The sequence below is a fragment of the Homalodisca vitripennis genome, unplaced genomic scaffold, assembly GCF_021130785.1.
Source record: "Homalodisca vitripennis isolate AUS2020 unplaced genomic scaffold, UT_GWSS_2.1 ScUCBcl_2789;HRSCAF=7886, whole genome shotgun sequence".
Taxonomy (NCBI): Eukaryota; Metazoa; Arthropoda; class Insecta; order Hemiptera; family Cicadellidae; genus Homalodisca; species Homalodisca vitripennis.
This window is the reverse complement of record NW_025778915.1, coordinates 69,204-96,653: the sequence shown is the minus strand read 5'-3', so window position 1 is coordinate 96,653 and position 27,450 is coordinate 69,204. Positions and strand designations below refer to the sequence as shown.

The 27,450-nt window shown below is 32.7% G+C and overlaps 1 pseudogene; it reads right to left on the bottom strand.

Annotated features, from left to right (window-relative positions):
• Window positions 1-13,405: 13,405 nt before the first annotated feature.
• Window positions 13,406-27,450, bottom strand: part of LOC124372252 — a 37,697-nt pseudogene continuing 23,652 nt past the window's right edge.

Sequence of the window (27,450 nt, the reverse complement as noted above, 5' to 3'; positions counted from 1 at the left end):
AATTGTTTCTTGCCACTCTTCTTTTGTATACGTTTTAGGATCCATCCACTTGATATCGCCGTATGGTAAACTTTGCATGAGGCCATACCCATAAAGGTTATTAGCATCGAGATAGAGTAAATAGTTTTCGGGCTTTGTCTTATCAAAATCTTTTTAAATATTTGTTATTTGCTTTCACATATCGTTTAATACACTGAGAAATGCCCCCGCGAATGCCTTTTTCAATCATCAAATACATATTATAATCGTTAATTAGCTGAAGCTCAATTTTCGTTAATTTTAACATTGCGTCCCATGCGAGACTGGGAGCTGTTAGATAGTGTGCCGGATCGAGTTTATAACAATTAAGGCAAATGTTTCTGAAATTTTCGAATATATCAGCAAGCAATAAAACATCTTGAATGTTATAGAGATCAGAGTAATTTCCTAGATTTTTCTCTTTTAATTTGTTCCAAACATTTAAGTAGTGTTGAAAAATCTTTCTCAGATATGCTCTCATCTGTCAAAAGTGAATAGAAATCTTGAATTCTCAATTCTTCTGTGTAATCAAGTTTTTCAATACTGTCGATAAATTCATAGGGAAATATTCCTTTTCCAGATAGAATTTTAAAAATCTCGTCGTCGTCATTTGGCTGTCTTTCTATTATCTCATTCAGTCCATCTTGTATAAAATGATTTGTATGTTTGAAGTCTTCTCTCTTTAGATTTTTAGCTAACTTTTCTATAGACGAGGCCATGAATCTAAATGTGTCCACGAAAGAGAACTTTATAAATTTTCTAGGTTTATCATTGTCAAACTCATAGCCATATCCAGAATTTACAGAATAATTTATATATTTTTTCGTCTGTGTTTGCAATCAAATCAACGTTTCCATATTGTTTCGCCAATTCTTTTATGTACAAATGAGTATCGTAATTTGACATATTGTGACAGAAAACGGGAATATTCTGAGGAAATTTCAAATTTAGATTGCAACATGCATGAGCTGCGCCTCGAAACTTGCCGGTTAAATGACAATGATCTCTCACTTTATTATAACTCTTATCTTTCCAACTATCAGGAGTAAAAACCATACTGAATTGACCCAACATCATAAGCAGACCATTCACAGATATGACAAACGTTTGAATTTTGATACGAAATTTCTTCTTCTTCTGTCAATTTCATAGGTTTCATGTTCTTAGAATTATATTTTTTCGCTATGTATTTCGATAATTTATTGAGTTCTTCAAAACAATTTTGTCGGGACGTTTTTCAAATCTTCTTCATTTTTTGGCACGATAACATATCGGTTTGTACATGCGATTGGTCACATTCGACACTAAATATAGAGTAAAACCATAAGGAATGTGCCTCTGAATCTTGGTTGTAGTCGATCTTTGTGGATTGTTCTTGCATGTCGGAATTTTTTCTAATATGCTCTCAAAGTCCATATAAATTACGTACGGATGGTTAAATTTCTTTTGATAATTAGTAAATTTAGTTGTTTGACCTGGAAATGGCATAATTGGCTTACAAACTTCATGATTTTTAACAAATTTCTAAATGATCTGTTAAATCTCCAGATTTGTAAAAATGGCTTAAACATCTTCTACACAAAAATTTTCTTTCTTTATGTTTAGACAACTGCGAAGAAACAAGCTTATTTAAATCGGTTATCAAAACATAATGAGATTTATCATCTTGTTTAACATACAATAAATCAATGTTTTGTTTCAGCGTCATATTTTTTCAGAAATTTGTAACGGAACAATGTTAATATTTTCATCAAAACTGTAGACATTGATAGACATTGTTGGATACTTATACTTGGAATTGTAGCTTCGTTTTTCAAATATTTGTATATCTTTCAGAGACATTGGATACTCAAAACCTGAAAATATTTCGTCATTCACAAATTTTTCGTATTGCTTTACACGTTCACAGTCTCTTTCTGGTTTTTCAATAGCACATCTTATTGAGTAAATAAAGCAAAAATCATCTCTATTTTTTATATTTATACAAGCTTTTTTATCTTTGATATTCTTTGGTAAATCGATGTATGATCCTGCATTCATCATTTCGTGTTTGTTAAGGCTCAAAACTAGTTGTTTACAACTTTTAAATGTCCATCCGGAACCTTTATTTGGATTATTCGTTTGTTCTCGATGTGTTAATTTATTAAATTGCTTAGTAATAAAGTCGTTTACGTCAAAGATTTCGTCTGCTTTGATAGTAAAATACATTAGACATGTTTGCGGTTCACCATTCACTAAAGTTCGTTCGTATTCACATTCCAAAGAGAGATAGCCCTTCATATTTTTAACATTTTCTTGAAATTTCTCGATTAAACTTTTAATTTCTGACCGCATAATTGAAAGATATTTGTAAATTGACATGGAATTGTCGTTCAAGTTTGTTAAAATGTATTGCTTGAAAAGACCGTGTATTGAGGATAAAACTTCTACATCAATGATATTTTCGGATTTTACTTTAAGAGTTTTATCAATTTCTTCGATCATTTCAGACTTGGTTTTATCGTTAGTACCGATAGCCAACTTTTCAGCTATTGAATGAAGTTTTTTCATCATTAAATAGGTCGAGATTTTTCTTTTCAACTTTGAAATTTCTCTTTAATTCACGTAATTTCTCAATATTAAAACATGTTTTCGTGATCGGCAATTTTATTTTCTCTAGCCCACTGTCTTAAAATAATTTAGTTCATTATTGTAAATTTGCTTGTTTTTTTCATGACTTTTAGAATTATAATGGCGATCATAGTTTTTTCTTAAAATTTCTATTTTGCAGAACGGACATGATATTTTATCGCGCTCCATTTAGATAGAAAAATTTATTTAACTAAATGGTGCTTGTAAACCAACGATTGCGCCTCTCACGGCGTGATATCACTACGGATATGACGCAGGCGAAGCGATTATCGTGATGGTCGGTCTGTAGTAGCACACCTCGACTGTCATTGATACACCACAGCGCAATCTTTCGGAACTAAAATGTCGGTAATGCAGATTTGCTTTTAAGAATAAAAATTGTGTTCCCGTTTACTATTATAACATTTTCTTTTTCAAAATGTTAGATAATTTTACCTATTTTTAAATATGCGTACATTTTGTTACTTGTAATTTTTCAAATTATATTTTAAATTAATTTCTTAAATTTTTACTTCTCGATGGGCTGTTGTATTGTGTTGCTGAGTATATACGTCCGCGAATTCGGTTTGGTCGGTTAGGAAGTTTACTTCTGAACTGTTTCAATGCGAGTGGCCATAGCGGAGAAACACCAAGTTCAGAAGTATTCAGATCGTATTCCGGAAACCATTTCTCTATCCGTATCTCGCTCTTCTCTCTCTCTCTAGCCTGAATATAGATCCTAGCCTATAAACGGCAGAAGTGATCGTGTCATAGGCATAAAAAAGAGAGGGAGAGAGAAAGAGACAGAGGGAGGAGAAAAGGTCGACCGAGAAATGGTTTTGCACTTTTTGACTTTGAATTTTTTCTATTTAAATGGAGTTCTTGAAAGAGTTAAATGATATTGGAGAATGTAAGTTTAAAGAGTATAAGAAGTTAAATGAATTGGAAGAAAGGAAGAAACATAGAATCTTGAATTTGGAGAAAATGAAAGATAAATTCGGGTTTACAATAATTGCCGAGTTGGAAGATTGTAAAGTACACTTACCGAACAGATTTTTGACTGTTTTGGATGAGAAAAAGATTAAAGAATTAAACAAAAATGAAAAATTACACTTGATTGTTACTGGAAAGAAGACTATAAAAGATAAAGAAATTATAACAATTAACTTTGTAGAATAAAGTCTTAACTCTAAAACTTGCAGTCCCTCCCCACGTCATAGTACTGTTTTGATTAACCATAGTTGGTGTCTTTCTTCATAGGAATCACATGGAATATTATCTACAGTAATACCTTTTGTTTCACACAAAATGTGGCTATATTCTATAAGAAAAATTCTATAATGCTCTTTAATGAATTGTGTTGATAAATCTTGATACTCACAAAAATTCCTAAGAAATTCATCAATTAAGTCTTGATTATCTTGAAAGAACGTATAATATGGGAAAAATGTCATAAAAAAACGATGAAAACTCTCTGTTTGTTTATTTTTTACTTTCTTTTCAATATCTTTCGTAATTATATTAAATATGTAATCCCTTACTTTTTTAGTTTTTTTGCCGATAGTAAAACACTCCATTAGACGTTTTTTCTGCAAAAGACTTTACAAGTTCTTTGAATTCTGTATCATTTAAGGAAAGTATCAACTGTTCTTTAAAATGTTTTGGTAATTCGTTGAACTCGTTAAAATTGTCTTTCTTTGTAAGTTTTTGAAATGCTAGAAACTGAAGAGAGCTTGGTGAGTTCATGTTGTTTATTTAGTAGAAAAGTTTTTTATTAAAGTACAGTATGTTTTTTAGTAAAAATGTTTTAAATTGATTAAATTTTATTAAGATAAATCCTTTATTCGTAGCAGATTTGACAACATTTTACAAAGCACAGCTTAAGAAAGTAGAAGCAAACAGCTATAGATTTGGTTTAATTTTTTCATTCCACAGAGTAGATAGTAATGTACCGATCGCTTTTGGAGACGAACGACTGTAGATTCGGTTAATTTTTCATTGAGATTTGCTGTGTTATTTCTCAGCTTCCTTTATGGTACATTGAACAGTATTTTACATTGCTTTTCGGTCGGCTCCGAAAGTGCGCCAGGAACCCCATATTACTATCTACTTATATATATATATAATATATATATATATATATATATATAGACAATTGAGGAATCAAGAAGAAATAAAGTCCATATTAGACACTATAACACTACGACACTGTAAAAGAAGGCACGTTTACATAAGAATTACAATAAATTAGTAAGGAATTTATTACGATACGAAGTTTAGGAATATACGATTAAGTCTAAGGAGAGAGCAATTACTAACATTTTTGTATTTGACATCACAAATATACTACATTTATATTGTAACATGAGAGCACTTGTGCATTTCAAAACGAAATATAAAATGATATAGCAGATTTAAAGTTGATTTTTATTCATGAGCCGAGGAAGCCCTCCAACAGCGTTGATTCTATACTGAATTGTTGTGAAAAATAATATTAATTGTTCATACATAGTTTAATACATTTCCTAAGCTGAGGACCAAATGGACATGAAAGAAGGAAGTCTAAAGTGAATAGGGGACAGCATGAAGAGAACTGTTGCATTACGTAAACAAAGGGGCTGTTCATATTTTAAAAGAACACAAGTAAAGGATTTAAAGTCAGGTAGTGACTCGGTTGATATATATTCCTCATGGTTTTATTAAAAAACAATGTTATACATTTATAAACATCACAAATCATAAGTTTCATTTAGAGATTCATTAAATAATTTAATAGCATCTACATAATTTTATAGGAAAGAAATTTAATTTCAACTACTTAAAAGGTAGGAGTACGCCATTCAACATACTTTATTGAAGTTGCATGCGAAATTTAAAATATATAACTCAATTCATTCTGCACATATCCTGTAGGCAGATAAACAGACAGGAAATCACACAGAGTATTGTTTATACAAAATACTTTTCACCCAAAGTCTATGGTTGGAAACGTAATAAAACACATTCTTGTCTGTGGGGAAAATAAAGTTTCATGAAAAACTAAAAGTCTACGAATAAAATCTTTCTCAATATAAATCTTGACACCTTGACACATGATAATCTCCCATTTTTTTATAGCACTTTTCCCATAATATAAGTTGCGTTGTGCTCGGAAGTGTACTACAACGTAAACGTAAGAGAGCTCTAAAGAAATCTGATAAACTGCAATGAACATTAATCCACTTCCACTTTATTATTTTTCGTTTTCCTCTATAAATAAAACGTTTTAAATGTTAAAATCTCATATTATTGTACTCGGTTTGTTTATTAACTTATTTTGTTCCGGCATGTTTTCCGTTATTGTCACTGGTACCCATAAGAGCAACATAAAGGTATTCAGTAATCCCACGGAGTGACATACACCATCATAGAATTCAGTCCTGCTTATAAATATATAAAGCTTCATGCATAATTTAAAGTCTATAGATCTATTTGTTTTATGAGATGTTGAAACGGACAGAACGAATAAAACAAACGGATAAGTCACTACACTTTCAGCCAAAATAGATAATTATTTAAAATTGGATACAAGGAAAGGAATATATTAAGTAATTCCTAGTCATCAATTAAAACTTTTCTACCAGTTTACATGATATTGATTGTTAATATAGTATATAGTGAATAAATAAAACAGTTAATACACAAGTTTTATAAATGAGTTGCAAGCACAAGCACAGCTATCTTAGTAATTTGGTTTCCGCGTAACATTAGTTAAACCTTTTATGTAAGCCGGCAAACAAGTCGATGCTAAATGTAGACGTTGATGTATTAGCAATGCAAATAAAGTTTTTTGAGTGAAGAGTTGAGTAAAAACAAAGTTTTAAGTATGTTTTGCTTAATTGGGTTATAATAATATCTATACAAACATTCTTCTTTAAAAAAATACCAATGGGATTTGTAGTCCTCCTTATGTCCTATATAATTAATTTGTCGTGACTCGGGACATACCTATTCCTCGTTTTGTTAATAATAACAATTTGGTAGGTTTATGAACATCACAAATCATAGGCTTCATTTAGAATTCACTAAATAATTTAAAAGCAACTATATAATCTTACAAGAAAAATAATTTAATTTCAACTGCGTAAAAGGTAGGAGTAAGCCACGTGACAAGGTTTGTTTTAAGTTGCATGCAAAATTTCAAATATATAACTCATATCGTTCTGGAAATAGAAGAAACAATAATTTAACAAAGAAAGATTAAATGTAAATAAAGCTGTAATTGGTTTCAATATGAATACACATTACACAATTCTGTAGCTAATATTTTCAGCTTTAAATCAATAAATTGTAGGTAGCATCAATTAGAGAGGAAACGTAATTACATGTAGATGTTTTTAATTATTTTATACAAAATAAGTATAACAAATATTTATATATTTAATGGGGTATTGATGTAGAAATATTAAGGACGCATAGAGAAAAATTCTGAATGCTGCAGATTTTGTGATACTTATAATGCTGGACATGTTATTGTTAATCAAACTGTACGAGGTATGAACTTCACATACGAGTACCGGACGTAACAGAAACATTAAAAAGTCTAGTATTATCACAAAACCAGTTACTAGCTGTACTAGATATTGAAAGTATAGGACACTATTATTAGAAAAAAATTAAATAAGGAGGTCAGAGTAAGAACAAATTGCACTTTATGATCATAGGACCATGCTTAAACACAGAAATATACTGGTGAGTCAGCTGATCTGAAATTGGTATCTATTAAGTATAACAAATAGCCCTGCAAATAGGTTTAAAAACTACAGTTCAGATGAAAATGGCTGCGCCGAAAATAAAAATTTTTATTTCAACTAAAAAATGAAATTGTTAACTTAATTAATTTACTGTGGATGGCGGTATATAAAGGATATTAATTTTGCTATTAAGTTAAATAATTACATCATAAACAAAATCCAACTAAAAAATCATATTTTATGTGCAGAAACAAAGCAGCCTACTTGCAAACATAGTGTACAAAATAATCATTTAACTATATGTAGGTGTACAATAAGGCAATTTCTGCAGTAAAAGATTTTATCAAATGATTGTTTCAAATCATAATACCACGAGAAATACAATAAGTCGGTTATTTTATTGACATATATTCAGGAGAGATGTACAATGATGAGTTTTCCAACGTTGGTTTTGTTATGAAACTGTCCTGTACATAAGGATGCAATTGTTCTCGAATGAAAGGTATATTGAAAATGGTAACACTGTTGGTTTCGTTGTCAAAAACAATCAACAAAAAGCAGCACGGCTGACAGTTTTTATCTTTTTCGCCACACCAAATTCACTACCTACAATCATCTCAAATTTAAGTGCCTACGGTTATATATATATATATTACATATATATATTAAATTTTATAAATGGCAATAGCCTTATTATAATTTCAATAAACATTGAATCACAAAAAGTACTTGCTCCGCCGGGAGTCAAACCCGGATCTCTCACTTGCCGGGTGAATGTGCTACCATTACACCACAGAGCGCTTACTGTTTCCGATTCAATTATTTTGTATTTGGCCGTATCTATCACATATGCGTTTAAATAAGCAAACTAAAATATGACCGGAAGACCAAATACCTGTCAAACGACTTTTATTTTACATTTAATTGTATAAATGGCAATAGCCTTATTTAATCTCAATTAACATTGAATTTAAATAAAAAATTTTATTAAAATTCAAAAATTCAAAAGTCGTTTTGACATGATTTTGTCTTCCGATCATATGTTAGTTTGCTTATTTAAAACGCATATGTGACAGATACGGCCAAATACAAAATAATTGAATCGGAAAAAGTAAGCGCTCTGTGGTGTAAATGGTAGCACATTCACCCGGCATGTGAGAGATCCGGGTTCGACTCCCGGCGGAGCAATTACTTTTTGTGATTCAATGTTTATTGAAATTATATATATATATATATATATATATATATATATATATATATATATACATTTATATACAATAAAATATATACATACATACATATATATATATATATGTATATGTATATATATATATATTATACAAGATATTAACTGTGTACTGTACATCCTATAATATACAGCCATACTATTAAAACCACCAGAATAGTTTAATCTAATCCAAAACAAAAAAATTTTTTGCCTGTTACAAATCTTTGATAGTGATATTTTTGCCATTTGTCACGATGTAAACCCACTGTATACGTTTATACATTGTTTCAATATTAAGTACGCATTGATGTTTATGTTTTCGAATTAGTAGACCTATACATGTATACTCGTATACTTCCTTGATCTGGACAACAAGAAAAAAACACCTGAAACACCTTAGATTACTAATAAAAAAATTACTATTCAATAGGGAATTGCGTGCTAAGTCGTTGGTATTTGCTAGGTGTATTTCTAGACGTTATTTTCTTATGATAAACCCTTACTCATAAAACAATACCAGTAACGAGGCTTGTTTTTCTTCCATGTAGAGCTGATTATGACCTTTAGATAACAATACTCGTGCTCTTATTATAATTCCTTGGTAAATAACAACACGACGTGGAGATCTTTCTTATATACTAATAATGTTCTGCGGTGAGCCAAGCCTCGAAATATCGTCATCAACATTTTGAAGTGAAAAAAATAGGCCGTATAGAATTGTATCAAAAATACGTACAAATTTCCGCTCAAAATATTAAAAGCTCAAAAATCTTTAAGGGTTTAAGTTCAAAGGGTTTATTACTATTGGTTATAAATTGCCAATATTTTATTTTATACCTTAAGTCCTTAAGTTATTCCTAAAAGATTGCAATTATATCGTTGCATGAAGCAAATAATGCATGTATATGAGTATTTACATACATACTTTTCATGTGTAATAAAGTATTCATGTATAAATGTAAACGATGTTATAACAAATTTTAATGCATTGGAATTGAGTAAATCGGTTTCCTTAACACTAATGATAATAACAACAGCGTTTTAATGTTTAATATTACCAACATTTTAAAGTTTTAATATTTTGTGGAATATTAATTTTATTATTGTGTCTAAAATTCCCTCTAATATATGTCTATTATTTATTTAAAATTGTTCATTATATGAAAGCAAAACCTTTTAAAATAAATAAAACCTAAAAAGGAATTGATATTGGATCAGTACAGGTTTGTTCCGAGAGCAATCCTTGAGGAATTGGAGAGAATAATAACTTCACGGAGAGGTCAAGTGGAATGTAAACTAAGATTTCGATCAGACGTCTGCAGACAAACAGTACCGACGCCTAGTGGAACATTAATTTTTTCAAATAATAAATATTTTATTAAACTGTTTTCTCCTCAATAGGTCGTTGTTATATGTCTTATTTAACAATTCATTATGGTCAACAAGATTACTTATGTAATGTTATAGGATGTACCGATGAAAGGGATTGTTGAAATAATATTGAATCCCAAACATTTAATATAATTTTAACTATTTTGTGGACAGTAAATATGAACAAATAAATGTGTAAACATGTGTATATTAAGTATTAAAAATGAGAACAAGGACGTGACATTTTAAATCACTCATTCATATATATATATAATATATATATATATATATATATATATATATATATATATATATGAATATATAAACATACACGTAAGCATAACACATTGACTGCGGTGGGGTGTAAATTAGTACTATTCTGGCTCTCCTAAAGCCTGTACATAGCCCAGCAAGGATCACTTCTGGCTGGTTTATACCTTCCAGTTGAAACTACCACTGGGCACTGCAAAATCCGATGTGTCATTTAAATCTGGGCAGCCCTCTGGATGTCCAGGAGCGGCACATCACTAACCGCAAATTTCGAGATTCTGGGGTTCATGGGCAACTAAATAGGTCTAGCCTACTGCGGGATATGACTGTTGGAGTGTGGTGGGGTTCGTTCCCTAACTATCAGAGGTTATTCCTAGCCTCAGAAAGGTTGTGCCACCCCCTGTCTGCTTCGACTGGAGAGATTGGTTCAGAGCTGGCCTCCCCTCCTTCCGGGAGACATGACTTTGAGATTAGTGCCCTAATTGAATCCTCGTGGATCTCGATAGGAGGTGGCCCCAAACTCTAACCTTACCTATCCTGAATATCCTGTCACTACCGGAAGCAGCGTTACGGTTCTTACAGGGACTAAGTGCAATTTATAAGCTTCTTGTGCTGAGGTAAAGAAGCAGCTACATGACTCGTGTTGCAGTAAAGGTGTAAACAACGTATACTGTAACTAGATACGTATATTTTTAACACATTGACTGCGGTGGGCGCACATTAATATTATCCCGGCTCTCCTCAAACCCTTACACAACTCGTGCCACAATAAAGGTGTTAACCAAACATATAACTTGAAATATAAATATGTGTGGTTTGTGATATTATCATAATCAAACTTAAATTAAAACTATGTGCATTTCAAAACATTTAAAGCCTACGTGAAAGAAATCTGAACAAAACATCAGTTTACAACAAAGAAGTCGGTGAGCAGTGACTTATCGGATGTTCCGTAATGAGGACGAGTGAACACTTTGGGCAGACAGAAGACGGAAGGTGAGGGTGAGAGGGAAATTGGAACGATTTCGGATTTTCTTTGTACTCATGTCCTTCGTTGTTCATCTGCAGGGCACCAAATGTGTCTCTATTTTATTTGGTGAGGATTCTTTACTTGTTACATTCTCTTTCTGTATTCATTACAAAAATGATCTAACTTTAGTAAACGTATTGATTAAAATTGGCAGGTCCCATCCGTTTTAAGTGTAAAACGCCAGTTAGTTAGATCGAATTATATTTTCTTGATACTTGGTTTTAAACGCGCAATTACAGACTTTTTTGGCCTCGAAATACAATTTCCAGTTTGTTAAAGGTTTATTATGTTTTATAAGATACAGTGGAACTTGGATAATTCGAATCTCAAGGGACCAATAAAAAAATTCGAACTATCCATAAACTCGAATTAAAAAAGTTAAGAATTAAAGGCTAAAAATAATGAAACTTCACATCTTTGCTGTAAACCTTTATTAAAAATAACATAAATGGTTGTAAATGTATGTTTTTTGTGCATTTCTACTAAGCAAAGTATGGTAAAACAGTGCAAAATTGAATCATGAATCATCTAAAAATTATACAATTACAGTATATGTTTATGAATAAAAGAAAATAAGTTTAATGGTGATAAGGAACATTATACAGTACAATATTATTTTTTTCGAAAGAAGTCGGAAATCTTCACTTGGTTTCTAAAGTTAAGTCTTTCAAAAGTGACAAAAGACTGACATATTCAATGAATTGAAAATAGACTCACTTACGTTATTTTTACTTTAAAAAAAAAAGTCTAAGTTCCATGATGTGATGTACTGCTTCGGCCGCACTCCGAACGTTTATTTCCGCCCCAACTGATGACTCGCCGTCTTCGTCACCCGATACCATGTCGCCATCTTGTTTATTGTTGAGCACTTCAGCGATGCTCTCCGCGTCTGTTATCTCACCACATACTGCAACATCTTCATCCACCTTGACAAAATCTTCAAACGAGATGGTAGGGTCAGCAATGACGTCCTCCCAGCCGTCAACTGAAGGTACCGCTGTCCGCTATAATGTCGTTGGCTTTTTCAGCATCGTCCTCATTTTTTACGAAACCAGCTTTTTTAAAGCAATGTTTGATCGTTTCGGGCGCTACTTTGTCCCAAGCTTTCTTGCACATGCGAGAGGCTTGAAGAATGTCTAACTTGATTTTTAGGGCGTCACAATCTTCAGTCACTATGTACTCAACCAAGAAACGAATGTAAAAACTGTTTTAATTTTTTTATGATCCCCCTGGTCTATAGGCTGGACAACCGAAGTCATATTGGCAGGGACAAAAATTACTTTAACATTTTCCATTACTGGAATTGTGTTGTGCGCAGTACAGTTGTCTAATAAACAAGATAACTTTTCGTTTTTCTTTTATGAACTTTTTGTCTAAGTATCAACAACCATTTCTCAAAAAGGAGACTGGTCATCCAAGCTCTTGCGCTGTTCACCATACTCCACTGGTTTTGATTTGACGTTCTTGAAACAACGGGGACTAGCCGACCTGCCAATCATTAGTAAAGGCAGCTTTTCTGATCCATCCATGTTTGCACCAACCAGGAGAGTAATTCTCTCTTTACTCAGTTTTTATCCGTGGCATTTTTCTTCTTTAGATGCGAGTGTTTTGTCAGGGGTGCATTTAAAAAAAGTCCCGTTTCATCCACATTGAAGATGTCCCTTTCGTCCTGATCCTGAATCATCTCCTCCAAATCTGTTTTCCATTGTTTGGCTTCTTGTTGATTAACGCTTCCACTTTCACCAAAAAATGGATTTCGACGAAATTTTGTTGCGATCTTTGAAGCCATCACGCCATCCTGAACTAGCCTTAAAATCTTGTTTCCCCAATTCAGTAGCAAATTGTTCAGCTTAGCTTCTTATGAGAGGACCACTCACTGGAACCTTCTTATCCCTAGTTTCTTTGAACCACTTTAAAACACGCTTGTTCAAATCTGGATTTTCGGGTTCCCTTAACCTTTTCCGGTCTTTAATGTTCTCAATTTCACTCTCCCGAGAATTTTTTCTTTATTCTTTAAGTAGGTGGACAATGTGTTATGAGGAATTCCAAAGTCTTTGGGAATGTCAGATTTTTTCTTAACCCCTTTCTCTAATTCTTTGATTGCCACTATGTTTTGAGCCAAAGACAGTTTTGTATGTTCGAGGATTACGAGACGACGACATGGGAGTGGAGTGGGTGGGGGTGGAGTGGTCTTGCAGGCAGCGCAACTTGTGCAAGTCGCGATGAGTCCACGTCTACAAAACAATAGGCGCGGAAGCATAGGGCCGAGTACGGCCGGCGGCGGGGCGGAAGGGTGGCTAGATCTGTGTCCAATGGCCTTGAAGCAAGTGCCTTGCGATTAGAAAGAGTGCAAGGTCTTGTCGCGAATCATTCCACTTTAAAATCGGCATCGGGTTCGAATAAAAAGTTCCAATTATCCAAAATAAACTTCGAATTAACCACGCTATTTTTTGCATTTACTTATATAGAAAAAATGCTAGGGACCAATATAAATATTCGAATTAAAGAAGATTTTCGAATTATAGAAAGTTTCCGAATTAGCCGGGTTCCACTGTACTAATTTTCAGATCTGTCAGTCACTAATGTGTTAACCGTTTAGCCCTCAATATAGAGACCGAGGTTACTACCTATCCTGAGTCAATACTTGTCACTAAATTCCACTCAGTGCCTGCTATGTGTAACGTGACTTCCCTACCATGGATGTCACCCATTAGAAACAAATTTATGTTTAAAACACCATCAACAGTGCGTTTTAAATACTGATTATGGTTGGCAAGGTAACAGTGTTTAATTAATAGTAAACAGACTAAACAACACCGTTTTATTACTTCCTTATCATAGCTTATTCCTTCATTTTTAACTTTTGTTTTTCGTTTGTTTGTTTTTTATAACACAAAGGAATTGAAAATAGCTTCTAATCGGAATCGAGGAGCTAGTTGATGTTCAGGAACATAACTGTGTCAACAGAACTATTGCCAAGCTCCGATGGGAGTCTTAACTGATAAACCCTTTATTTAGAATGGCCTTAGAGAATAGGAGCAAGAATAATATGTATGCAGTTCAATTATGATATAAAATAGGCTTGATATTATCATGAAAATAGAATCTCACCCGAAGATAAATTGTTTAATTTGAGGAAATACGATAAATATTAAAATGAAAACAAAGAGGCATACAGTCTCGGACGATCAAAGGGTTCCGTAACTTTAGAGAAGCATTTGCAATGAAATGAAACACTTACATCTAGGCTCGAAGGAATCTTGTAAGAGCGTATAAAGAGTAATTAAACAAAGAGAGATCCGGTCAGCGAGGCCAAAATGATATCCTTAATCGGAGAGAACAAAATGTAATAATACATTTTACTACAAATAAGGATAAAAAATTAGAAAAGAGATTATACCATCTCGTTGATCAAAGCGTAAAAATCCTAGAGAGGAATTGCAATAAAACTAAACAATTAAATCTGGAGATGGAAAGGCAGCTTATACAGGGTGTTAATTTGAAACCGTAAAAAACTCGTATTGAAAGACTACAGTACTGTAGACCTTGCCGGTCACGTCAATTGATCCTCTTCTACCGATCCAGTGATCGTGGTAGTATGCATCCTAGCCATTGTCGCCACAGGAAGAGCATAATGTGGACGAGCTACATCTTCATGAAATGTAGAAATATTATCAAGACTTAACACCCTTAGAATATGTTTAGTGGGGTCACAATTTGAGGTGTCACACACTATTAATTGCCATTTCAAAATTTTGACTTTGGTTACTGGGGGGCATGGGGGTAAGCACCCCCCATTTTTAAAATGTTGAACAAAACCCCTCAATTAGTGCACTCCCGTTTTACAGAATTTTTGATACTTGGGCTGTAAACCTTTTAATACGAGTTTTAAATTTTCAAATGAACATCCTGTACAATGAGATGAAAGGGTGCACTTAATAAGGATAGAAGCAAACTTGCCTCGCTTCATCAGAGGGAGGACCTCAGCTCAATCCAGGGCTTCCAGGTATGCGGTGGGATCTATGGAACGTTGTTCACTTGTAACATCTTTATTTTGATGCTGGCATCAAGGTAGTACACATGTTTAGAAACGAAGTATTTATCTCTCTTACACCGAGTAATTTCAGCGCGGCACTACATCGACAACCGTCTGGTTTCTTAAAAAGGCATTGGGACCCGGGGGAGACACTTACACTACAAACGATTATGAGAAATAGGCCATCGAGATTCAGAATGGCACTACTCTACCAGCAAGTACTACAAAGAGGGCATCGAGACCCAAGAATGGGACTGCTCTGTCAAAGAGAGAGAACAAAGTTGCGAGACTGCGAGTAACCACGACCGGACGTCTCCATAACTGCTTTGATGGTACGACTGGCTACAATTTAGAATTTACCGTTAAGGAACGCTCCTTAAACGGTAGACAGACGGGACCGAACGATGACTCCACTAATGGTCACTGGATCAGCTCACTAGCTTATATTGCATTCTCTGAACAGTGCTTTTACGCGTCAAGTAAGAGTATCCCATTGTACCCGAAACCCTAAATACATCTCCACGCTACTTCATCCGAAAAGTCGAAAGCTCAAACATCTGCCAGTAAGAAGGTATCCATTATGGAATAAACGACACTTTCTTAGACTTATGTTTAGATAAAATGTTTTTGTTTGAAATTATGAGTACTCTCAGCCTCTTAAAATTTCTAAACACTCCGTGTATATGTATTATTTTTATTATTATTATTTTCATTTGATGGTTTTTGGGAGAAAGCAAATCTAAATACTACAGAAATTCCGTTATGAGGCGCTTACAACAGCACGATTTCTATAACACGTGTCTAAAACGTGTCCATTTCTCTTACCAGTTTGACCATCAAACATGGAAGGTTATACTATAAATGCAAAACGAATTGATAGCAAAAATATTGAATCAATGGATGGTTATTTTCCGTTATAGTTCATAAGGGTTATATACTACTTTTTAGTCTTTTCTCTACTGGTATACTTTACATGCTCACGTTCCGATAGTAGACTTCACATTACTAACCATAAATGTCCTGGCTGTGGTAGGTTGCCTTCGTTTGCCCCAGTGGGAGGCGAAAGAATCTTCTCTTGGGTTCGTGGCGAGGAAGGTTGTATAAAAAACTTTTCAAAAATAAAACAACGGAGTCGAACTAATATATGAGTTTATTAAAATTAGCACACTCTGTGGATTAGACTAGTAAAAGAATTAGGTTAGAGTAATGCATAATTAAGAATTTAGAATTTAGGTTCCGAAAAGTTAAAATAGGGGAGAGGGAGAGAGAGAGAGAGAGAGAGAGAGAAGAGAGGGAGAGAGGGAGGGCCTAAGTTAACGTCTGTCGCGTTCCGCACAAGTTAGCCGACTCCCCGAGCATGCCCTCAACATCGCCCGATCCTCCCGCTGCCAAAGCTCCAAACCAATCAGAGCGCGTTTTGTCTTAGGATGGTACTCTGAGAGGTGCTGCCACCTAGGGCGATTCGTTTAGTAATTAATAAAGTACATGGTGCTTTTAGACTGCTCAAGGCTTGCGTACAAACACAACTATTCCTGATTTCAGCGCATTCCGCACATGTGGCTGCGACAAACACCGGTGTTGTCGCATCACCGCGGGCTTCAATTTAATTGCATATACAGGCTGTAGCAGAACTCCTGTCCCTTTCTTCTGAAGTGGCCTAACGCCTATATTTTCCTATATTAATCCGGATGGCACTTGGTGTGTACGGCAGCATTGTTACATATTGTGGAGGTCTTACCAGTATAAAGGTGGTTAAAATAATCACTAAAGTAACAATAAGACATTTTCGTAGTATTAGGTTAAACTAATTTATTTGTTGAAATTTTGGGGCGTTTATACCGAGGTGTCACATGGCCTATATCACAATATATTACGCCTGGCGTATTCCTCTTGGAAAGTCCTACACGGACTGCATAATTTATCGCATTTGTATAAGAATGTTATTGTTTGTAACACCGAGTACTAATTATTATTCAATAGTTTTTCTTCATCTAACAAACTGCCCAATCGACTAGGAATCTATTACCTTTTGTAAATTGAGTAATTACGCGTTTGGCCATGTAATGTACGGAATACTTCCGATTAAAATGCAGTGTAAATACATCCATCAGCTTGCTGAGTGAGGCTTCATACTAGTGCTGCGCCTCCCTGACTGAAGTGCCATAGAGATGCGGCAATGAACCTAATCATTCTACATTTGGTGATACAGACTTAATTGATTTTAATAAATGTTACATATATACATAAGTACTTGATAACTTCTTCATTTATTCCTAGTCAATAAATATTTAGCTGCTTGATATATTTTTTAATGATTTTATGAGTTAAAATAAATGTTTTAGATCAAAATGTTGTATACATATAAGAGAAAATTTTCATTGGTTTATTTATATTGTTTCTCACATAAAATAATGTTGAATGTTTAGATTGAGGTAATGAGTTTTGTCTATATGTTTGGTTTCATTAATAAATACAATGTGTTTTCCAAATGAAAAAGAGGATGCACTTAAACATTTAAAACTTGCAACCCTTCATGTCGCATAGTTTTCTTTGATAATGTTAATAATTTATATATTGTTGGGAAATGTATTACAAACTATTGGTTACTCATAATTACATTTTAGTAACGTTCCTAATGTCTGCATCCCAGCAAATTTAGAAATAATCTGATGAAAAGTTCTTTTGGTTAGTTGTACCAAAATTAAAATTTGAATCTGGAGAGAGAAAGAATATCAAAATTACTTAAAATATGTTTTAATGTTAAAAAAAATATCTGGTCACTTGGATACTTATGAAGATAAATGGAGTGTTAGTTGTTGCACCACGGTAACTGACCAATGTTACGATTGGACAGCAATGGATGATCTGCCTGAGTTAGAGAAAGGTCAAGTATCCTTAGAGTGCGATATTTGACAAATGATGGTGTGAGAGAAATGTGGGTTAGGGCCACATTGCTCCACTAACTGTGCAAATTGATCTTCCTTACCTTATTTATACTTCCTTACACTGTAGAAATTATAAGAATTGCTTTATCCACTATTTAACATGTAATCTACCAAGAATAACAGTACATTGCTATCTACTCTAAATGTAAAGCCGTACGCTTTTTAAAGAGTTCATCAGGATATTTCTAATACATATTAGCTAGTGTTTTAAGATATGAAAATTATCAATGAATTTATATTAAATTTATATTAAACCGCCTAAAAACATTGATCCAATCCATTTAATTATAGAAACACTGACTTGTCAAATGACTACTTCCATTGTGGCGATTTGCTTTCTCTTTATAGTGTATTAACAACAGAGTCTTGACCTCAAAACTTGGAGTCGATATTTCAAAAGCTGTATAAAAGTAGTTGTTAAAATAGTTTTGGTTAATAATTATTATTTTATCTGACTAACAACTATAGTGTAGTAATTATATTCATAGTTCTAATTCGTAATAATTTTAAAATGAAAATGTACTTGTAATGCATACAAATTACTTTAAGAATCAATCATGAATAAATCAATAAATCTAAAATACCTTGAAAAGTTTCAAATAATTGTAAAACTTTTATATTAATTAGTCTTGAAAGATTACAGCAATTATTTAATAAGGAAAATTTTATTTCGATTGCTCTCTAATGTAAGTAGTCAAGAGGCTTACCTATTTTAGTAAACAGTTATCTAAATATAATATGATGAATGATATTTTAAATTACCAAACGCATGGAGCTTATGCCTCGGATTCTCGTTTAGAAACAAATTTAAATTCGAAGAAATCTTGTTTCTAGTGGCATAATTTGAGCTTTTGTTGTCTTAATAAAACAACGTTAATCAATTAAATTCCATGCTTATACAACATTTTACCGTTAAAGAGACCTTAAAGTTTAGTTAAAAATAAATTGTTTAAAAAATTTACCTACTATTTTTATTAAAACAGTAATATACACACACTAAATACTAGTAATTAGTATTTTATATCATGCATTCTGTCTAGTTTTGAGTACGCAATATCTGTAGAGTATAAAAACTTTTCAATTTCTATCTTTGGTAAACTTGTATATTGAATTATATTCTTGTATCCATCAGCCACCTTAAAATCTTGTTAAAGATTTGAGCATCTTTATTAATTTATACATATACACAATATTGCATTTGCAGCAAAAAGTGTAATTATTTATAAAATATAATAACAAATAAGTGGAAAGTGTTAACATTAGCTACTATTTCAGCTAAGGGTTTATGGTTTTTTATTGATGAAGATTCATTTGAAAATATGGACATGACCACTTTTCTAAGTTCAATGTTAAATAAATGTATAAAAAATACTTCATTTTGTCTACTCAAATGGAATATTTTTAAAATGAATTCAAAATTACATTTTAATGACTATGGTTTTTAAAAATTACAAAATAATCAGAATTGCATTTTTTTTAGTCTTAAATGTTAGTTTGCGTGCGGTTATGCTATTTATACGCTTATTGGAACAAATATCGTTTGAAAAACCTCGAAATCAGCATATCGCAGTATATACTTTAGTAAGTTAATGCTTCTGTAGAGATAAAGATTTGATGTGATTTAATAACATATGAAACCTAATACATACCATCTGAATAGCTAACGGTTTTAATAGTATTAAATTTAAAAACTGTTATTCATTGTAAAATAATTTTTTACGGATAGATTTTTAAGGGACCGCTAAACCGAACTCGTTATTGATTGTAAGCTCTTTAAATTAACAATTAAAAGGGAAAACAGGAAGGTTCGTATTCGGTATGACCGGGAATTTATTGGACAGTGATACTGGTAATTACTGTTATCTATAATTGAGATTGATTATATTAATCTGTTAGAGTCTGTTGACTGTTCTCCTCTGCACGCACCCGTTTACATACATAATTCTTCTGATAATATTACATTTACCAGAGATTTAGCAATATGTATATCGTAAGAAATTTGTTTACTAATAAAAATATACAAAAAATTTTATATTAAAGAAAAATAATAAAAACACTGTGGTTTGATAAAATAAGATTGCTGTAAAAATTTATGCAAATTATGTGTTATTTTTACAGAACATTTCCTACTCAGTTGCTTGGTTTGTATAACTTACATTCAGCTAGGAAGAAAAAGCGTTAGAGCTATTGTCACAGTATATGTTCCACTTTCTTGCTAAGTTTATTTGACTTGCAATAGTTAGTAAGACTAGTAAAACATTATACCTGCAGCTTTACATTAATTCTTTTGGGTTGTAAAGCGTTCGTAACAGAAATACAGGGTACATTTTTAAAAATAAATATACTTATATGCAAAATATTGATAAAATAGTTACACATTCAACTATAATTAATAAAAGTTTATTAATTTCATACGGCATATACTAGTGCTTAAAAATAAGTTATTAGAAAAAGTTATTATTTTATACAGTATAATATACTAATGAATCAAAATTAGCTATTATATTTATAATACGTGTCCAGTAAAGATACTAAACTAAATTTCTATTTTTTCGTTATCTGTTCCATACCCTAATTCGCTTAGGCATATTTTGAGTTCAATTTCAATGCGCATTCTAGATTTCTATATAAATAGGTTTATTTTCGAATATTAGGAGTAGAATTTAGTTCAAATATTCGATTCGTACGAATTGCTTTACGTATTTCATTCAACCAGTCAACGGCATATAATCGATTTGATTTAAGATAGCTAGGTCAATCACGAGTTTCTCGCTTAAAAACCCGGACTACAAAACATCAAGTTTATCACGTTACGGTTGAAAATCTCCTAAGGTTGTTTTTTTTGTTTTTCACGTAAATAAAAAGGTAATAATTTTTGTGTTTGATATGAGTTTCACATTTTAAAACGTTAGGTATACTGGATTTCCTAAATATTAATTATTGATTATCATTAAAAATAAATTATCGGAATATTCAATTTGTAAGACGTTATCTTTTGTATTGCATTGAAAAATATCGAATCAGTAACAAACCCTTTATATAAATGTAAATAAAGTAAATATTCAATAACAGTTTCCTATCTGGTTCATCATATTCATATTTATTACTCTTACCCTTACCTCAACATGTGTTGTTTCATTTGTATAAAAAATATAGATTGTACTGTTACAGCAATTATTATAATAATTTTAAAACTTTTTTGTGGTGAAGTCTCCATTTTTGGAATACTTTTCAATGTACAAGGTAGAAGTACGCCATACAATGTTTCGTAAGGGACTGAACTGAGATTTGATGTTAAATTAATTCTAGAGATTTCCTGCGGACAGTTAGACAGACAATGAAAGATACAAAAAAAGCTGACATAAAAACTGACAATAAGAAAAGAAAAGAATGAAAATTTCATGTTAATTTAGTGCTTGCATATTTTGCCACATGATACATTCACATTATATTCATTAAATGGGGATTCATAAAATGTTTTAAAATAACAAAAGTCTACATACCATACCACTATGAAATAATTTTGTATTTGTTGGTGTATTTAAGTTATATTTTTAATTTTGTACATGTTTGAATGTCTTATTACAAACTTGTAAATATCAACATGAGTATTACAAACATAAGTATTGTGTTTGTTTACCCATTTAATTACTCTGCTATATTCTTCGTTGCCATCTTAATTACCCGTAAGAATCAATGTAAAAGAATTCACTAATGCCCAGCCAAATTCCATGGAGTGACATACACCATCTTCAAACTCAGCGTGCCTTATATATATATATATATATATATATATATATATATATATATATATATTATATATATATATATATAAGTAGATAATAATATGGGTTCCTGGCGCACTTTCGGAGCCAACCGAAAAGCAAATGTAAAATACTGTTCAAAGTACCATAAAGGAAGCTGAGAAATAACACAGCAAATCTCAATGAAAAATTAACCGAATCTACAGTCGTTCGTCTCCAAAAGCGGATCGGTACATTACTATCTACTCTGTGGAATGAAAAATTAACCGAATCTACAGTCGTTCGTCTCCAAAAGCGATCGGTACATTACTATCTACTCTGTGGAATGAAACATTAACCAAATCTACAGCTGTTTGCTTCTACTTTCTTAAGCTGTGCTTTGTAAAAATGTTGTCAAAAATCTGCTACGAATAAAGGAAAAATCTTCGAAAATCTTAATAAAATTTAATCAATTTAAAACATTTTTACTAAAAACATACTGTACTTTAATAAAAAACTTTTCTACTAAATAAACAACATGAACTCACCAAAGTCTCTACAATTTCTAGCATTAAAACAGTGCAACAAAGATGAATTCAGTGAATTGCCGGTTTATTTTCAAACAACAGTTGATACCGTCTTCGATACTTTCCTTAAATGATACAGAATTCAAAGAACTTGTAAAGTCTTTTGCAGAAAAAAATCGTCTAATGGAGTGTTTTACTATCGGCAAAAAACTAAAAAAGTAAGGGATTACATATTTAATATAATTACGAAAGATATTGAAAAGAAAGTAAAAAATAAACAAACAGAGAGTTTTCATCGTTTTTTTTTATGACATTTTCCCATATTATACGTCCTTTCAAGATAATCAAGACTTAATTGATGAATTTTTAGGAATTTTTGTGAGTATCAAGATTTTATCAACACAATTCATTAAAGAGCATTATAGAATTTTTCTTATAGAATATAGCCACATTTTGTGTGAAACAAAACGTATTACTGTAGATAATATTCCATGTGATTCCTATGAAGAAAGACACCAACTATGGTTTATCAAAACAGTACTATGACGTGGGGAGGGACTGCAAGTTTTAGAGTTAAGACTTTATTCTACAAAGTTAATTGTTATAATTTCTTTATCTTTAATAGTCTTCTTTCCCGTAACAACCAAGTGTAATTTTTCATTTTTGTTTAATTCTTTAATCTTTTTCTCATCCAAAACAGTCAAAAATCTGTTCGGGTAAGTGTACTTTACAATCTTCCAACTCGGCAATTATTGTAAACCCGAAATTTATCTTTCATTTTCTCCAAATTCATGATTTTGTACTTCTTTTTTTCTTCTAATTCATTCAACTTCTTATACTCTTTAAACTTGCATTCACACAATATCATTTAACTCTTTCAAGAACTCCATTTAAATAGAAAAAAATTCAAAGTCAAAAAGTGCAAAACCATTTCTTGGTCGACCTTTTCTCCTCCCTCTGTCTCTTTCTCTCTCCCTCTCTTTTTATGCCTATGACACGATCACTTCTGCCGTTTATAGGCTAGGATCTATATTCAGGCTAGAGAGAGAGAAGAGCGCAGATACGGATAGAGAAATGGTTCCGGAATACGATCTGAATACTTCTGAACTTGGTGTTTCTCCGCTATGGCCACTCGCATTGAAACAGTTCAGAAGTAAACCTTCCTAACCGACCAAACCGAATTCGCGGACATATATACTGAGCAAGAAAACTACAACATCCAAATCGAGAAGTAAAAATTTAACAAATTAATTTAAAATATAATTTGAAAATTACAAGTAACAAAATGTACGCATATTTAAAATAGGTAAAATTATCTTACATTTAAAAAAAGAAAAATGTTATAATAGTTAACGGAAACACAATTTTTATTTCTTTATAGCAATCTGCATTACCGACATTTTAGTTCCGAAAGAATGCGCTATGCACGAGGTGTGCCACTACAGACCGACCATCACGATAATCGCTTCGCCCGCGTCATATCCGTTAGTGATATCACGCCGTGAGAGGCACAATCGTTGGTTTACAATCACCATTTAGATAAATAAATTTTTCTATATAAAATGGAGCGCGATAAAATATCATGTCCGTTCTGCAAAATAGAAATTTTAAGAAAAAAAACTATGATCGCCATTATAATTCTAAAAGTCATGAAAAAAAAGCAAATTTACAATAATGAACTAAATTATTTAAGACAGGGGGCTAGAGAAAATCAAATTGCCGATCACGAAAACATGAATAATATAGAAAAATTGCGTGAATTAAAGAAAGACTTTAAGGAAGATAAAAAAGATCTCCAATCTATTTAATGATGAAAAAATTCAATCAATCGCTGAAAAATTGTCCATTGAAACAAACGATAAAACTAAGTCTGAAATAATCGAAGAAATTGACAAAACTCTTAACGAAAAACCTGAAAATATCATAGATGTTGAAGTTTTATCCTCAATACACGGTCTTTTCAAGCAATACATTTTAAACAAATTAAACGATAATTCCATGTCAATTTACAAATATCTATCAATTATGAGGCCAGAAATTAAAAGTTTAACCCTTTTACCGCCAGGCCGCAAGCCACACTTGGCGCGTCGACCGCCAACCGATATCTGTATGAGTAGTTGCGGTCCGACCGCCAAGCCTCTGTCTGGGAGCGTGTCGCTACTCCGCCACGGCATTTTGCTCAGTTTTACACATGTTTACATTATCACTTATATTTTCGTTAATTACAAAATAAAACGATGTTGTTGGTATCGTTTTCTTTATTTTTAAATGCGCTAACTTTCTATGTGTAGATGTTGGCTGTAATACATTTTTAAATACTTAATTTTTTAACTTAATTTTTTATTTCTTTTTTTAATACAAACAAATATTAACTTTGAAGTGTTATAAGTCCCAAAGTTTGTTCTTTTTTACCACAAAATCTTTATGCAATACTATTTTAAATTTAACTAAAAAGAACTTCAGGAAGTTTCAAAAAATAATTCAACCATTTGAAATATGTTTTAACCTTTTTATTGTACAAGTACAAAATGAAAATTTGGAAAAAATCGTGACAATGTGTTTTGTAAGTTATAAATTATATGACAACAGATAAACCTAATCAAATATTACCTTAAAATAAAATACAATGATGATAAAAGTATAATGTATAATAATAATACTACAAACACTTATATAAAAAGGTTATAAAAAGATATAAAAAGATACAAGAAAACTAAAAATGTTAAATTTCACAAACTAGAAAAAACTTAAAATATCATTATGCGTCTTTTAAATTAACTATACGGTTCTAATTATGAGAATTTTAACTAAGATTCACAATTAATAAAATATACATTATAGATGATAATAGGAAAACAGTTAGAATAGAAATAGTAATAAATAAAAAGTAATACTAGCCTAAGAAAATATACTGTCTTTACACTTTTGTAAAATGTCCCTAGCGTGAATCCTTACACACAATTATGTTTTGACCAGAGACACTCTTGGGTGTACTCGACAACCTTACCAATTTGTACAACTGCATGTCTGGATCTTTTTCTTTTACCTTCAGGATTGCTTTTTTCCTGAACAAAACAGAGCAGCAGTCTTTCTGTTTTTGTTATGTAAGGCAGGTTTTTTTCCAGGCCACAATTATTTCCTCCAGGACCCCATACGCCGCATGTGCCAGCGTCAGCTCTTCCAGTTATCTTATCAGGCAGCCCAGTTCCCTCGGACAAATGTTCTTTACCATGAAGTCATACCGACAACATTGGCTTTTTGTTAGCTGTGTTTATTTTTGTGTACAACACGTAAGCGTTTAGTACCATTCGTCCGGATGATAACATTAAAAATTACTTTCTCTTCCAGGGGGGGGGTTTTAAGTTTTTTTCTTCTCGTGTCCAGATTACGTATAACAACATTTGATCCGGCTTTCGCATCAATATCCACCCATCCCCTCTGTTGTACTGATGAACAATCTTCGGTTTTTGGTCTTTATAATTATATTCCTATTCCCTACGAATAGTGTAACGATAACTGATGTTGCCTCACTGTTGGTTGAGAGAATAATAAACTTGTGACTTGATTCGATTTCTTTTCTCCTCCAAGCCATCTGCAGTTATTGAGTCCCTATTTCGCACATATACTTTCTGGGCCTACCCTGTACTTTCACCTTTTTAGTTGTTTTAGGGACTCCTTTTCTGGTTTAAACGTAAGTTTAAACTTTGGTGTGGGCTATAGCCACATTCTGCTCTCTTGCTCAATATCTTCCATGTTTCTGGGCGCCGCATTGTAGCAGGGGGACGAGAAATGCAAACACAATAGTGTGTTATTGCATCCAACACAACACCCACAGTTTTATATTCCCCATCTGTGCGTGATGTTACTTTTTTTGGCATGGTACTTTAAAAAAAAACTGTGGGGGGGGTTACTGGGTTAGACCAGTAATACGTTTTTAGTTTAGGTGGCCTACCAACGGATTTCATCAATAGACCATTGACTGGTTTTTTGGGGTGTAGGAATTTGACGGACGAAATAATCATATTCGCCCCATGGTCAATCAGTGGTTGAAAACCGGCCCAATGGGTTGTAATCTAGGTTGGCCATGTTGAGGTATATTAGAGAACATCTGTAATATGGAAAAATTTCAACCAATTATTTCAAACCTGTTTACGACTCATCAATTTTCTAAACCAGGTGGTTGATTGGGAGGACCTTTTTGGCTCCAGTAACTCTCAATCTGTTTGGTTTACAAATAACGGCCCATATTCAAAACAATGGGCCAGGAAACGCCTTCATTTCAGCGACTGTAACATTGGTGACCAATCTTTTTAGCCTACTAATGTGGAGACAAACGTGTTTTACATGAGCTGCGCAAGATAGTTCCGTAGCATACCTATTAGTCTCTGAGTACAAATGTCGAAATCAATTGTAGATGTTGAAACAGGTTCAAGTATGTAATAGGTTTTGAATCTTTGAGGGGGGCAGTGGGGTGCTTTGGGCCTGGCAGTTCCGCGTATTGGAACCGTAGTGTAATGGAAGCCAGAGTCCTTCGTTCTCTATTATTTTTCGTCCCAGCTAGAGCTTTCTGGGGTCATCTTTGTCGGGCCCTTTAGCCTCAACCGATATCAATTGCATGGTAACACGTCTTCTTGGTTGACGTCTTCTGATTAGGCCTGTGACATATTTCCTCTCTGTGTGTTGACATTATTTTATATCACTCTCAAGATGAAGAAAACTCGTCAATACAGTGAACCACGCCTAAGCGGAGTACTCGTCCAAATTACGTTAGAGAGGGATTTGGAGTCCTATAGATTACTCTCATCTTCACTAGTCATCTCCTGATGTTGAAAAATTGCCTACATCTGGCCTAGGCGTAAACCAATTGGATTTGGAACTGTACACTTTACCAGGACCCTGCAGAAAAGTACTCCGGTAGGTCTGGATTATACGTCGGATC